This window comes from Pongo pygmaeus, chromosome 17 (genome assembly GCF_028885625.2).
Source record: "Pongo pygmaeus isolate AG05252 chromosome 17, NHGRI_mPonPyg2-v2.0_pri, whole genome shotgun sequence".
In the NCBI taxonomy this organism is placed as follows: Eukaryota; Metazoa; Chordata; class Mammalia; order Primates; family Hominidae; genus Pongo; species Pongo pygmaeus.
The window spans coordinates 10,914,478-10,930,383 of record NC_072390.2 but is presented as its reverse complement, the minus strand read 5'-3'; positions in this window follow the sequence as shown (position 1 = coordinate 10,930,383).

The following is a 15,906-nucleotide window of genomic DNA, read 5'->3' as shown; positions in this document are numbered from 1 at the left end:
TCATTCTGAGCGTAAGGGCCGCAGCGAAAATTGGCAGGGCCCGCACTTTTAAAGGCTGAAATCCCGGCGGCTCAGGCCTGTCGTCCCAGCAGTTTGGGAGGCCCAGGAGGGCGGATCACTTGAGGTCAGGAGTTCAATACCAACGTGACCAACATGAAGAATCCCCGTCTCTACTAAAAATAGAAAAATTAGCCGGCTGTGGTGATGCGTGCCTGTAATCCCAGCCACCGAAGAAGAATCACTGGAACCCGGGAAGCAGAGGTTTCAGTGAGCCGAGAGAGCACCACTGCACCGCAGCCTGGATGACAGAGCGAGAGAGACCCAGTCCAAAAAAAAAAAAGAAAAGAAGAAAAAGAAAGAACAGGCCCAAATACTGCATTGTCGCTGAATGTTCCCCTAAAAGGCCGGAAACCCCCTGACTCAGGTCAAGGAGGTGGTGTTTAATTTCAACTCTCTCTCTCTCTTTCCCTCTCTCCCTCTCTCTCTTTCTCCCTCTCTCTCTCTTTCTCCCCTAACTTTCATTTCTTGTTCAAGCATACATGTGCAAGATTGTTACATAGGTAAACTTCTGACAGGGGGGTTCAGTGTGCAGATGATTTCATCACCCGGACACTCAGCGCAGTACTCGACAGTTTTCATGTTTCGTTCTGTTTTGGTTTATCCTGAAGCTGTCCCTCTTTCCACCCCTCCTCCCTCAAGTAGGCTCCCGTGTCTCTCGTCCCCCTCGTTCCACCCACACAGAACTCTCATCTATAAGTTCCCACTTATGGATGAGAACACGCGGTATTTAGCTGATTGTTGCTTTCATCTTTGGTGGTGGCAGTGAAAGAGGCATGACACTAAATCTACCCTTACGATGCTCCCCTCTGTCCCCACCCTGCACCCCCTCGCCACACACTTCCTCATTCCTGCACCCCCTCCTCAAATGCAGGAAAGAAAGAAAGACAGAAATTAAAGAGGTCAGCCTCCAAGGTGGTGGAGTCAGGGGATGTCAAAGGGTGAGTAAGCAATGAGGGTCGGGGGATGTCTTGGCTGAGCTTGTAATAATAGGGGACCGAGTTTCCAGCCAAACCACACTCCCTAATCCTCAGCCGCAGCCAGCCTCTGGGTGGGGTTGTTCTTGTAAAAGCTTCTGAATGGAGAGAAGCCCAAGGCAATGGAAGGCAACAGCTCCAACTCCAGGAAGGAAACAGGGCTTTGTGCATTTGAATGGTGCTTTGGAAGACGGTGCTGATGCTTATAAAGTGATGCACCTCGACTCGCCTTGCCTCGAACAGAGCAAGACTTAGTCTCAAAGTCAATTACTCAATCAATAATAAAAAAATTCATCAATGAAAGAAAGAAAGATAGAAAGAAAAAGAAAGAAAGAAAGAAAGAAGAAAAAGAAAGAAAGAAAGAAAGAAAGAAAAAGAAAAAAAGAATCAGTACAGCGGTTGTGGTCATGAATCATTCCCTGGAGTCCAGGTGCAGTGGCTCACGCCCATCAGGCCAGCACTTTGTGACGCCGGGTCAGGAGGTTTGCAACAAAATGAAGGGACCCTCTCTGTGGAAAAACATTTAAAAATGAAGGCCAGGCGCAGTGGCTCACGCCTGCCATCCCAGCACTTTGGGAGGCCGGGGAGGGTGGATCACCTGAGGTCGGGAGTTCGAGACCAGCCTGACCAACATGGAGAAGCCTCGTCTCTACTAACAATACTAAATCAGCCAGACGTGGTGGCTCATGCCTACAATCCCCACTACTCGGGAGGCTGACGCAGGAGAATTGCTTGAACCCAGGAGGGAGAGGTTGCCGTGGGCCACGATCACGCCATTGCACTCAAGTCTGGGCAACAAGAGAGAAAGTCTGTCTCAGGAAAATAAATAAATAAATAAAAATGATCTGAGCACAGTGGCGCATGCCTGTGGTTCCAGGTACTCTACTCTGGAGGCTGAGGTGGAAGGATCGCTTGAGTCCAGGAGCATCCAAGCTGCAGTGAGTGAGTTAAGATGGCACCACTGCCAGGGTGACAGAGTGAGACGCTGTCTCTAAATCAGTCAATCAATCAATCAGATCACTGGAAGGTGCTATCTGTGTCTTACTTTCAAAGCTTGTCTCTTTAGGCCAAGCAGGCATGGTACCTCACGCCATTAATCCCACCACTTTGGGAAGCTGAGGCAGGAGGAAAGAAGAAAGGGAGGAAGGTAGGAAAGAAGAAAGGCAGGAAGGCAGTCAGGCAGGAAAGAAAGAGACAGAAAGAAAGAAACAAACAAACAAAGGGAGGGAGAAGAAGAGAGAAGAAAAAAGAAGAAAAGAGAAGAAAAGAAAAGAAAAGAAAAAAGAAAAGAAAAGAAAAGAAAGAAAAGAAAAGAAGAAAAGAAAAAAAGAAAAGAAAAGAAAAGAAAATGGGGAGGGGCATATCTCCTTGACTGGTGACTGCCCAGGATATAGCTGACTGAAGCCTCGACCTGTGGGGCCTCAAGTGATCTTCTCCTTATCTCAGCCTCCCAAGTAGCTGTGAATACAGGCGGGTATCAGCACGCACAACTCATCTTATAATAATATTATGATTATTATTGAGACAGAGTCTCGCTCTGTCTCAATAATTGCCATGGCACAATCTCAGCTCATTGCAACCTCGGCCTCCCTGTTTCAAGAAACTGGCACACCTCAGTCTCCTGAGTAGTTATGGTTGCAAGCCTATACCACCAGGCCTGGCTAATTGTTCTATTTTTCATACAGATGGGGTTTCACCATGTTGGCCAGCCTGGTCTTGAACTCCTGGCCTCAAGTGATCCACCCTCCTTGGCCTCCCAAAGTGCTGGAATGACAGGCGTGAGCCACTGTGCCCGGCCCAGATAATCTTTTTAATAAGCTGTAGAGAAGGGGTTTCGTCAGCTGCCGGGTGGAGGATGGGGTGGGTTTTACTCAGACTGCATACTGTGAAAAGGGTAAATCAGTGTGGTTTGTGAACTAGATGAGGAAATTGTATGTGTGCGTGTGAGAGAGAGAGACCAATCCCACCATGAGGATCCGGAAATGGTGTTTGATTTGGGTCCTTGTCTAGTCACCTCTCTGTCAGTAGATGACTGAGGATTCCACAAATGAAGGTCAGCAGTATCTATTGAGCTCTTTCTCCCTCTCATGGGTCTTATCTGTGTGGTGGAGAAAGGGAAGAAAAGAGGTTCTGATGGGAAGTTGTCTTCATGCCTGTGGAAGCTGAAGGCAGGCTGACGGGAAGGAGGGCATCCTATGTGACATTCCCATACCTCTGGACCCTTTATAATGCTGGGGCTGCCAGTCCACCCTGTACGTCAACCCACCCCCAAGAACATCACGGTCCAGGATGGTCCGGTCTCATCCCATCCGGCCCACCTGGGGCAGCTGGTGGAAGTCTTCGCTGGAGGATTAGAAAGCAGAGTCAACACGGTTCCCTTGGGGCCCCGGGCAAAGGCCAGCCAGGGGAGGGTGGCGGGACATGAAGGGGGGGCATCAGCCTCAGAGCTCCCTGGAAGTTGGCAGGCAGCTGGTGGGGACACTGAGCCAGAGACGTCTGGCAGGATATAGATCTTGAAGCTGTGTCAGTCCTCTCCCATACCTCTCCCATGGAAAATCCCACGGCGGCGGTGACAGCCTTGGCTGGGGGAGAAGCAGGGACAAGGGGGAGAGGGAAGGAGGCCCTAGGGAGGATTTAGCACCGAAAACCTACCCAGCCAATCTCCCTCCCTCCTATCAGGTCCAAGGTACATCCTGGGAGGTGTCAAGAGAAACGTTCACCCCATGCTTTTTGTCTTTCTCTTTATTTTTTCATCTTTTCAATTTTACGAGAGACGCTCATTTCAACAACCAGACGGTGGATGTGACGGGAGAAGTGTCAAGGCCAGGAGTTTGAGAACAGCCTGAGCAACTGAGCAACACGAGTAGGAGAACCCAGCGGAAAAAAATGAAAAAAAGAAGGAGGAGGAGGAGGAAAGAAAAGAAAAGAAAAGAAAAAAAAGAAACGAAAAGAAAAAAAAGAAAAGAAAAGAACAGAAGAGAGAAAAACAACCACCAAGAAAGTTAAAATTCTCCAATGGTGCAGGCACAAAAAAGAGTGATTTCACGTCTTTTCCCACAACATGGATAGAGCTGGAAGCAAGTATGTACCCAGTGAACTGCCTTCTACTTACAAGTGGGAGGTAAACAGTGGGTATGCACACGGTCATCAAGATGGAAATAACAGACACTTCAAAAGGGAGGAGGAGTGTAAGAGGGGGACTAGGGATTAATAAATCGCCCCTCGGAGACAACGTTCACCACATGGGTATCGGATACACTGGAGGTCCACTTCTACATCTGAAGGCAGTAGTATGCCAATCTAACAAACAAGCATGTACAGCCCCTGTCTGTAAAATACCAAAACAAGGACGACAGCACCACCAGCAGAGGCAGCAACAACAACAACAACAGCAGAACAGAAGCTGGAACACAAAAACACTACCACCACCACCACAATCACCAGTTGGGGGTTAGGGGAGGGTGGCCACGCTCGAGGCCCTCAGGCTCAGTCCCCTCGGGTTTAAAAAAGAAAACAGCAGACTCATTCCTGTCTGTAGGCAGGGAAAATCCAATCAAATTTCTCTGTTGCTAGAAAGGGAAGTAGAAAAAGGAGAAGGGCTTATTGATCTTCTTGTGATCTATCGAGACCGTACATGTAGGACAAAATTAAATACAGACAGCAACACTTTCTACACTGTTCAAAAGCATTGGAGATCAGGCGCACCACACTTGATGGGGCTTGTGCCACTAGAAAGAAAAGGCAGGCCAGGCACGGTGGCTCACTCCTGTCATCCCAGCATTTTAGGAGGCCGAGGCGGGTGGATCACGAGTCAGGAGATAGGGACCATCCTGGCTAACATGGTGAAACCCCGTTTCTACTAAAAATACAAAAAATTAGCCGGCCCTGGTGTGGGCGCCTGTAGTACCAGCTACCCAGGAGGCTGAGGTAGGAGGATGGCATGAACTCGGGAGGTGGAGCTTGCAGTGAGACGAGATAGCGCCACTGCACTCTGGCCTGGGTGAAAGGGTGAGACTCCGTCTCAAAAAAAAAAAAAAAAAAGCCAGGCATAGTGCTGCATGCCTGTAGTCCCAGCTACTCAGGAGGCTGTGGTAGAACAATCACTTGACCCAGCAGTTTGAGGCTGCAGTGAGCTATGATCATGCCACTGCACTCTGGCCTGAGTGACAGAGTGAAACCCCATCTCAAAACAAAGAACAACCAAAAACCTACAGGCATACTCAGAGAGTGTGGGTTTGGTTCCAGACAACCACAATAAGGCAAATGTTACAATCAAGTTAGTTGCATAAACATTTTGTTTCCCAGTGCTTATAAAAGTTATGCTTAAATTATGTTGTAGTCTAATGAGTATTTAATAATTAATTATTAATTAGTTAATTAGTGATCGCATTATGTCTAAAAAACTATGTACATACCTTAAAATACCTCATTGCTGAAAAATACTAATGAATATCTGAGCCTTACCAAGTCATAATCTTTTTCCTGGTGAGTGAAGGGGTGGCCTGCCCCTCTACACTTGTAGGTATTTCTAGTCAGGTTGGACGAGAGCCTGAGAAAATAAGTAAGACACAGAGACAAAGTGAAGAGAAACAACAGTAGGCCCAGGGGACCGGTGCTCAGCATACCAAGGACTTGCACAGGCACCGGCCTCTGATTTTTATTGGTTATTATTTTCATTATTTCAGCAAAAAGGAATGTAGTAGGAGAGCAGGGTGATAATGAGAAGGTTAGCAAAAAACATGTGAGCAAAAAAATCTATGTCATAATTAAGTTCAAGGGAAGGTACTATGACTGGACGTCCACGTAAGCCAGATTTATGTTTCTCTCCACCCAAACATCTCAGTGGAGTAAAGAATAACAAAGAGCATTACTGCAAACATGTCTCACCTCCCATCATAGGGCGGCTTTTCTCCTATCTCAGAATTGAACAAATGTACAATCGGGTTTTATACTGAGACATTTAGTTCCCAGGGGCCGGCAGGAGACAGTGGCCTTCCTCTATCTCAATTGCAAGAGGCTTTCCTCTTTTATTAATCCACCTCAGCACAGACCTTTTATGGGTGTCAGGCTGGGGGACAGTCAAGTCTTTCTCGTCCCAAGAGGCCATATTTCAGACTATCACATGGGAAGAAACTTTGGATAATACCCCGCTTTCAAGGGCAGAGGTCCCTGTGGCGTTCTGCAGTGCATTGTGCCCCTCGTTTATTGAGACTAGAGAATGGCGATGACTTTTACCAAGAATACTGCTTGTAAACATTTTGTTAACAAGGCACATTCTGCACAGCCCTAGATCCCTTAAACCTTGATTTCATACAACACATGTTTTTGTGAGCTCCAGGTTGGGTCACAGTGGCTGGGGCAAAGTGGCTGGGGCAAAGCTACAAATTAACAACATCTCAGCAAGGCAATTGTTTAAATTACAAGTCTTTCTCAAAATGGAGTCTCTTATGTCTTTCCTTTCTATATAGACACAGTAATAGTCTGATCTCTCCTTTCTCTACAGTGAGGGTCTTGTCTCTATGTTGATGGCTGCTGACTGATCAGTGTGGGGGTTGGGTGCCTGTGTCAATTTCTTAAAACAATGAAATTTATTCCTTTCACAAAAGATTTCCCTGTAACATGTGATGCTGTTTGATAGTATTTTATCCACAGTAGAACTTCCTTCAAAATTGGAATAAAACCTCTCAAACCCTTCTGCTGCTTTATCAACTAGGTTTATGGAATATTCTAAATCCTTTGTTGTTATTTCAACAATGTTCATAGCGTCTCCACCTGGATTAGATTCCATCTCAAGAAAATATTTTCTTTGCTCATCCATAAGAAGCAACTCCCCACTTGTTCAAGTTTCGTCGTGAGTTTACAGCAATTTAACCTCATCTTAAGGCCCTAATTCTAATTCTGGTTGTCTTGTGATTTCTACCACATCTGTGGGGACTTCCTCCACTGATATCCTGAGCCCTCGAAGTCTTCCATGAGGGCTGGAATCAACTTCTTCCAAACTCCTGTTAATGTTGATATTTCAACCTCCTCCCATCAATCACAAATGTCCTTAATGGCATTTCCTATTCAACCACATGAAGAGGTTCAAATGTCATGAAGGGATTAATGGTGAAACCTTTCCAAAAGTTTTTCAATTCAGTTTATCCAGATTCATCAAAGAAATTACTATCTATGACAGCTATACTTTTACAAAATGCATTTATTATTTAACAAAAACACTTGAAAGTCAAAACCACTCCTTGATCCACAGGCTGAAGGATAGATATTGTATTAGCAGCCATGAAAATAACGTCAATTTCCAAGTATATCTCCATCTAAGATTCTGGGTAGCTAGGTGAATTGTCAGTAAGCAGCAATCTTTTTTTCTTTTTTCTTTTCTCTCCTTATTTTTTTTTTTTACCTTTATGTAGTTGACGTCTTGTTGCCCAGGCTGGAGGGCAGTGGCATGGTCTTGGCTTACTGCAACCTCTGCCTGCAGGGTTCAAGCCATTCTTCTGCATCAGCCTCCCAGGTAGCTGAAATTACAGGTACCACCACCATGCCTGGCTAATTTTTTTGTATTTTTATTAGAGACAGGGTTTCATCATTTTCGCCAGGCTAGTCTTGAACTCCTGACTTCAGGTGATCCACCCACCTCGGCCTCCCAAAGTGCAGGTATTACAGGTGTGAGCCACTGTGCCTGGCCAAGCAGCAATCCCTTTAAAGGAATCGTTTTTTTGTTTTGTTTTGTTTTGTTTTGTTTTGTTTTGTTTTGTTTTGTTTTTGGTTGTTTTTGTTTTTGTTTCTGAGCAGTAGGTCCCAATAGTGGGATTAAAATATTCAGTAAACCATGCTGTTAATAGATGTGTTGTCACTCAGACTGTGATGTTCCATTTCTAGAGCACGGAAAGAATAGATTTTGCATAATTCTTAAGGGCCTTGAGATTTTCAGAGTGGTCAATGAGCATTGGCTGTAACTTAAAGTCACCAACTGCAGTGGTCCCCAAAGAGAGTCAGACCATCCTTTGAGTTTTGAAGCCAAATGTTGACGTCTCTCTAGCAATGAAAATTTTACATCTTCACTAAGCTTAATCATTTCTAGCTCTGGACTTAAACTGAGAGACATGCAATTCTTCCTTTAATTTGAGCTCTTTGAGGCCACTGTGATTACTAATTAACACCCCCAGCGGGTGTCATCCTCCTCCCTCCTCAATCGAGTTCACCCACACCAGGGCGTGGGGAATGGGGCTTCCCACACCCCACATGCCCTGCACGCCTGGGGCTCTCCCACAGGGGGCTTTCGTGAGCTAAGCAGCAAGGGCCATCCCCCCTCTCCAGCCCAGCCATGCTGCGCAGGCAGAAGGAATCTCTCAACTTGCCCCGGCTCGCGGGGATTTTGTGTTCACTGCCCTGGCTCCTCTGGAAGTAGGACGGTCCCACCCTCAGATTCCTCGGTGGCCTCTGCACCCCAACAAATGCCAGGAGGACCAGGACCCACAGCATGGTGGCCTGCTGGGCGTGTGCTCAGTGGGACAGCTTGGGCCCCCTCAAGCTGAGTCACAGGGGCAAGGTGTGTTTGCACCACCCATGTCCCACTGGAGTCTGCAGTGGGGCTGGAGCCACAGGTCGCCAGGGCGGCATGGGAAACTGAAGATGGGGCACCTCCACTTCAAAAGCTCGCGACCCCGGAGGCCTCCACGTCAAGCACATATGCAAGCCATCCAGGTGCCTCCCAACCACTCCAGGAGCCTGGGCGCTCATCTACACTCACCCCCAGCCAGTTAGACGAGCTCCTGTCAACCCCAGAGTTTCAGCAAAAGGCACAACCTTTCCTAGATCCAGCGTCATTGAGGGAGCTGAAGGACGTGGAAGAGCTCACTCCGCTGGAACCACTCCTCAGTCAGGAAGAACACTGGGCTCTGCTGGAGGAGATTTAGGACGCAGGGTTGGGGCGGGGTAGGGGCAGGGAGGCGGCCTTTCTTTTGCAGTGAATCTCTGACTCGGTATGGAGAGGCATGTCTTCCCTTCCAGCTGACCTGCCTAGGATCCCTGAGTTCCAGGTCCCGTGAGAGACTCCACTCAGAGGAGGGCTGTCACTCTTTCCTGAGCATCCGGGGGATCCCAGGGCCCATTCAGGTACCGGGAGGTGGACTGTCTACTGCTCATGCATGGGTTAACAGGCAGTAGCCTAGTTTTTCCAACTAGTCTAGGCAGAGCTCTCATCACTTCCTTCTTGCCCCCCACCGCGTTCTTCAGTAGGGTGGGAGGAGACCTCCATCCCAGGAAACACTGGCCCGGGCAGGCACCAGGCCTACACTTCTTTCCACGTCTCACCACCTCTGCCTCTCTGTCCCACCGTCACGCGCCTACCCTTGTCCTGCCAGCTTGCTCTGCATCACCTTGGAGCACCTGAGAGCTTAATGCAGACCCGAGACCCCGCATAAACCAGGGTGCTGCCCTTTCTACGTGGGAGGGAACTCAGGCAGAGATGGGGAGAGGAACGGAGACAGACAGGGAGGGTGCGATGGAGGGAGGAAAGAACGGATGGACCCAGGGAACTTGGAAGGGATGGAGGGAGAGAGGGAGGGAGAGATGGAAGGAGGGAGGGAGGAAGGGAGGAACTGAGGGAGGGACGGAGGGAAAGAGGGAGAGAGGGAGCAGAAATAGAGAGAGGAATGCAGAGAGAAAAGCAGTCTTCTGCCTCCAGGACCATAAGGACCTCGTATTCTGGGAAAATGTCGGGTGCCCAGTGCAGTTAAAATGCTCAGCCCCCAGCCGCGTTGGCCTGCGGGACTCTCATTGGCCCTCCGGATCGCCAGCCTGGGTTACTTCATCCGGGAGTGATTCAGGCGAATTTCGTCTCCCAAGGAATGAGCGAATTGCCCAGAGAGCTATGAGCCGAGATTCCGATGACTGTCTCTTTTTCATCCACATGCTTCACAGATGAGATAGCCCCACGTTGAGCTTGCAACAGAGCACGCGGCGGATAGTCCCGTCCACACAGAAGTCACACTCAGGCCGACTGAAGCCTGATTTCAGGTTCCATGTTCCTTTGCCTTCTGCAAGGGGACCTGTTGCTCATGAGTCTCTGACCCCCAAAAGCATGGCCATGTTGACTATTTCCCGAGCTCTGTGGGGGCATAGAAACCTCCAGAGAAGCGTGGAAAAGCAGCATCATGTCTTTGTTCCCCTTTCCAGTTTCCTGTTTGGAAACAGGCCATAGTGGAGACTCCCCATGTTGCAGGAAACAGGAATCCATAGGCAGGTCGTGAAACCAGGCGTTTCTTTTCTCTGTAGTTTCGCTCTCGTTTTCTACATAAAAATGAACGAGATCCATAAGGAATAACAAAAGGATTTATAGTACACAAGTTTTGACAACTGTTACATTCCACTTTGAAATCACTCTGAGGTGAAAAAACAATTTTCCAAGTTTTAAAGGAAAATAGATTTTATAAAAGGGATTCTTTTATTCACTCAATACATCATTTATGTTACTGAGAGTAATAAATGATATTTTTTCCACTATAATTTGTTCTGATGAAATAAATAATTCTTTTAATTCTTAACAAATGCCACATTTTCAAGACTAAAGGAATTATCAGTAGGCATTCTTTCTTCTTGATCTAAGTTATTTGCCTCTAAAATATGTCAAGTAAGCTTTTAAAGATTCAGGGAGGGGCAGCTTCATGATTTTTTCTCTCACTAAATTTTGAGGTGGCTTCTCTGGCTTCATCGCTTCACGGTGATCTTTTTCTTCCTCTTCTTTGTTATCTTCTTCCATTTTTTCATACTCATCACTGTCTGGAGGCTGAGGAATAAGCTGATTACTCACAAATATGTAAGTGGGAATTCTGTTTAACTCTATTTCTTTTCCTTTTGTGTGGAGTCCTTTGAGGAATCCTCTTTGCCTGGATCTCATCACTTATGAAATTTCTAAGTGTGCGTCGAATGTAAATATGTGCCAAGTCCTGTAGATTCCTGACAGTGATTCCTTACAGATTTATAGTGGTGAGGGTTAGGTTTAATTTCATATAAAGTTTAAATAATTGTTAAGCTTATGTAATGTGATCTGAATTTGCATTTCCTCCATGAAAACTTCATTTAACTAATAAGGAAATCAAATGCTTTGTAGACCTATTTACCTTACTTTTGTTGCAATCACTGTTGCTGGGTTGCTATATATATATTTCAGGAAATATATGAGTGCAATAACAATACAAAATATTGAATAATTTAGCTCTTAAAAGTCCCACAAATTTTATGAAATTTTACTGCCCAGCTACTTTTGCTTTTGAATCTCTTGTCAAAAGCCATGACTAAAATATCTGCTTCTCTCATAGAGATTTTAAGAGCACAGCAAGTGAATTATTAAAATAGGAAGTATGTGCTTAATACAACTCTTTATATGGACCCTTTATATTTTCAGTATTTTAAAAAATGAGGTTATCTTAACTCTCTAGAATTTTAAAAGTATATTTAGAATTGTTTTTTCTGTAGTTCACTTTATAAAGTATTTGCTTTTTAAAAAAAAAAAAAACAAAACCATTGTTATGTGTGACTCTTGATATGCCACAGAACGAGTGAATGAGCATGAGTGAGGCCACCTTCTTAGATGGCTGTAAGTAGCAGCACCATGGTAGACCTGGTCAGTGGATGCACTTTAGCAGATGGAATTTCTAGTTTATCTGAATATTTATCTTTGACAAGGTAGGGCTGAGCCCACGTTTGCTTTGGATCTTTCTAGTACAAGAAATATTCACAGAAATTGTATGTAGATACCTTTGTTTTGAAAATCATGTTCAGAATCATAGTGTAATCTTTGGGACTTATGCCATGCTCATTTGACTTCTTCCCATACTTTTTATGTTTCTTTTGGTAAAACTATGATGGTTTTCATTTTTTACTTACTATCACACAATTAAACTGTCAATATTTGAGCTTTATTGTAGCTTATCAGTGGTAAAAAACAGATAGTAAATGCCATTGTTTGTTTGTTTGTTTTCCTAATAAGGCCTGAAAACAGCAATTCCTTGTTAAGAAAGTGGGCAATGTAACATATTTGTTAGAGTTACATGGATTATATATTTCTTAAAGGGAAAAATTTGAGAGTATCATGGATTACCACCAGCATTATTATTACAGTAGTTGCTCAGATTTGGTTAAGGAAGCCCAATCAATGTATAGTGAAAGGATTATTATCTCTCTGCTAAGATTCAGATATTGTTTGAAAAATCTCAGCTCCAATAATTCCACAACATCTAAAAACAAGTGTTTATGATGATGTGTAAGCATGAAATTGTTCCAAGTAAGTGAGGATATTTTAGTTATACGAAAGACAGTATCAATGGAAGGTTATTTGTTTTATACCAGTGGCTGGGATGGTGGAATTTGAGTTATTTGTACAGTTATTCTTAGATGATTACTACACTGCTAAGAAATGCCCCTTATCATTTGTATCTAGGAAAGAACAAAATCAGTATCATACTGTTGTCATCTGTCAGAAATGTTCATTTTATTTTGAATTAAATGTGGCTTTTGAAGTTACCTTGAATTCCTGGTGACCACAAGTTTTTATCTGGAAAACCTGGGGAAAGTTATCTGTCCCATCTAACCTGCTTTTTTTTTTTTTTTTTTTTCTTGGTTGGAGCTGCTGTTTAGATGATGCTTTTACTATGTAGGAGAGAGTTTTTGTTAAGGATATATTTGAAGATTGGCTTTTCCATATTGTCTTTCATTCTTTGACCTTGGCAAAGTGTACAGTAGATTTTCATGATCGTTGCATATTTCTTGTCATTGAAATGTATCTTTTATGTTTTTAAATGCATTCATTTTACACTTGTGACTTTATCATTGACTTTAAGAGGTAGAAATAAAAAATGAAAATTAAAAAAAAAAAGAAAATGAATAAGATCCACACACCTGCTTGCATGAGACTATCATGGCAATGGCGACACCCACAGGCATTGCCGCCTTCACGGAGAGGGTCTGAAAAACTCAAGACTGTCATGGAGATTCAGTTCACACTCTACCTTTCCAGGGTGGTTTCTCCCTGAAATCGTGTGTGAGCCCAGAGAGAAACTTCCAGTTTCTGTAGAATTCTGGAGAACTCAGAGAGCCAGCCCCAGAAGCCCCCCTTTCCCAGACGATCTGGCCCCAACTTCACCTACCACACAAGGCCGTGTGTCTGTGGTTTCTGGCTTCGGAGGGAGGGTTACCCAGGGCCCTTGGGTGCTCATGCGTATTCATGAATGGGTGAAGCTGGTGGGTCTTTATAAGGGCCACTGGCGGGGTCCGACTCTTGACTGTACCTGCGTGTAGCACAGAGGCCAAATGAGGTGCATGGGAGCCGCCGGCCTCTCCCTGCCCGTGTCTGTCCATAAAATTACAGCCAGGTGCCCTTGCAATGGCTCTCCCAACACCTTCCGACAGCCCCTTCCCAGCAGAAGCCTGAGGACGAGGACGGCAAAGGAGACTCGTTTGTAATCTGAACAAAAAAGATGGTCTGCCAGCGTGCTTTGAGCAGAGCCCGTACCCGAACTGGCCAGAGAGACCTGCATTTTGGAGTCCAGGATTCAGGTTTCATGTCAGAATCGAAGGTCCAGGCATCCAGGCCAGGGTGGCAGAGAACCTGCACATGCAGGGGGCCTGTGCAACATGGTCTACTGCGGGTGCCACCCTCCCTCCTTGGTCGCCTTCACCCACACCAGGGCGTGGGGAACAGGGGGTTTTCTGAGCCAGAAAGCAAGGGCCGCCCCTCTGCTGCAGCCCAGCCAGGCTTCGCAGGCAGAAGGAATCTCCCAACCTGCCGCGGCACACAGGGATTTTGGGTTTGCTGCCCTGGCTCCTTCAGAAGTGGCGCTGTCCCACCCTCAGACACCTGGTTGACCTCCACACCCGAACAGAAGGCAGGAGGACCAGGACCCGCAGTACGGTGGCTTTCTGCGGAAAGCCGCTCAGGCTGAGTCACTTGAGCCGCTCAGGCTGAGTCACAGGGGCAAGGTATGCTTGTGCCACACACGTCCCACGTGAGTCAGTATTAGGGCTGGGGCCAGGATCCCCAGGTCGCCAGGGCACGTGGGAACGCGAAGATGAGGCACATCTACCTCCACAGCTCGAGCCCATGGAGGCCTCTGCGTGTCAGAAGCAGATGTAAGCCATCCAGACACCCTCCCAACCACTCCACAAGCTGGAGCATTCATCTGCACTTGCATCCACCCTGTCATATGAGCTCCTGTTGACCCCAGAATTTCAGCAAAAGGCACAACCCTTCCTAGCAATGAAGGCACTGGAGGAGGTGAAAGACGTGGAAGAGCCCGCTTTTCTGAAACCACTCCTCATCCAGGAAGAACACTGGGCTCAGCTGGAAGAGCTTTAGGACACGGGTTTGGGACCAGATGGGGGTAGGGCGGTGGCCCTTCTTTCGCGGTGAACCTCAGGCTCGGTATGGAGACCTGTGTCTTCCCTTCCAGTTGACCTGTCTAGGATCCCTGAGTCCAGGTCCGGTGAGAGACTCCACAGGAAGGAGGGCTGTCATTCTTTCCTGAGCATCCAAAGGATTTCAGAGCCAGCCCAGGTACTCAGAGATGGGCCGTCTACTGCGCATGCTTGAGTCCACGGGCAGCCGGCTAGGGTTTGGGACCAGGCCAGGCAGGGCTCTCATCCCTTCACCCCGCCCCATGCCGCACACTCTCCCCCAGCCCCCGTGTTCTTCAGTGGGGTAGGCAGAGACCTCCACCCTGGGAAACACCAGCCTGGGAAGCAGCCAGGCCTGCTCTCCTTTCCACAGCTCGATTCCACTACCTCCCCACTCCACCCTCCCTCGCCCATCTGTGCCCAGCCATCCTCCTTGGCATCAAGTGGAGGTCCCGGCAACTAAATGTAGACCCTGAGATCTCACGCAAACGGTGGTTCTGCCCTTTCTGGGTTGGAGGGAAGCCAGGCAGAGATGGGGAAAGGAGCGGAGACAAAGTGAGAGGGAGGGACAGAGGGAGGAAAGAAGAGTTGAAAGGAGGGACCTTGGAAGGGATGGAGGGAGGGAGGGAAAGAAAAAGAGAGGAAGGGAGGGAGGGAAGGAGGGAGAAAGGGAGGTATGGATGGAGGGAGAAAGGGAGGTATGGATGGAGGGAGAGAGGGAAGGAGAGAAGAACAGAGGGAGGGAGGGAGAGAGGAAAAGAGGGAGAGAAGGAAGAACAGAGGGAAGGATGGACAGAGGGAGAAAAGGAGCAAGAAACAGAGCAAGGAAGGCAAAGAGAAAAGCAGTATTCTGCCTCCAGGACCAGTAGGACCTTGAACTCCGGGAAAATGTTAGGTTCCCAGTGCAGGCTGAGTGCTTGGCCCACGGCCACTGCGGCCGGTGGTGGGCTCACCGGCCCTCGGAATCTCCAGCCTGGGTTACTTCATCCGGGAGCGATTCAGACGAATTCTGCCTCCTAAGGAATCAGCAAACTCCCTAAAGAGCAGAGCTGAGACTCGAATGGTTGTTCGTTTTTTATCCACATGGTTCATAGATGACATATCCCCATGCTGAGCCTGCAACAGAGTGTGAGGCAGATACTCCATCCACACAGAAGTCACACTCAAGACGAGTGAACCATGATTCCGGATTCCACGTTCCTTTGCCCTCTGCAAGGGGGCCTGCTGCTCATGTGTCTCTGGCCCCCGAAGGCGTGACCATGTTGACTGTGTTTCCGGAGCTCTGTGGGGACACAGAAACCTCCAGTGAAGCGTGGAAAAGCAGCATCCTGTCTTCGCTCTTCTTTCGTTTCCAAACAGGCCATTTTGGAGACTCTCCATGTTGCAGGAAAGAAGAATCCATTGTCAGGCCGTGATGCTTCAGTCTCCTGCCCAGGCTAAAGGACCACCAGTCGGCTTCTCTTTCACTGACACTCCAGGC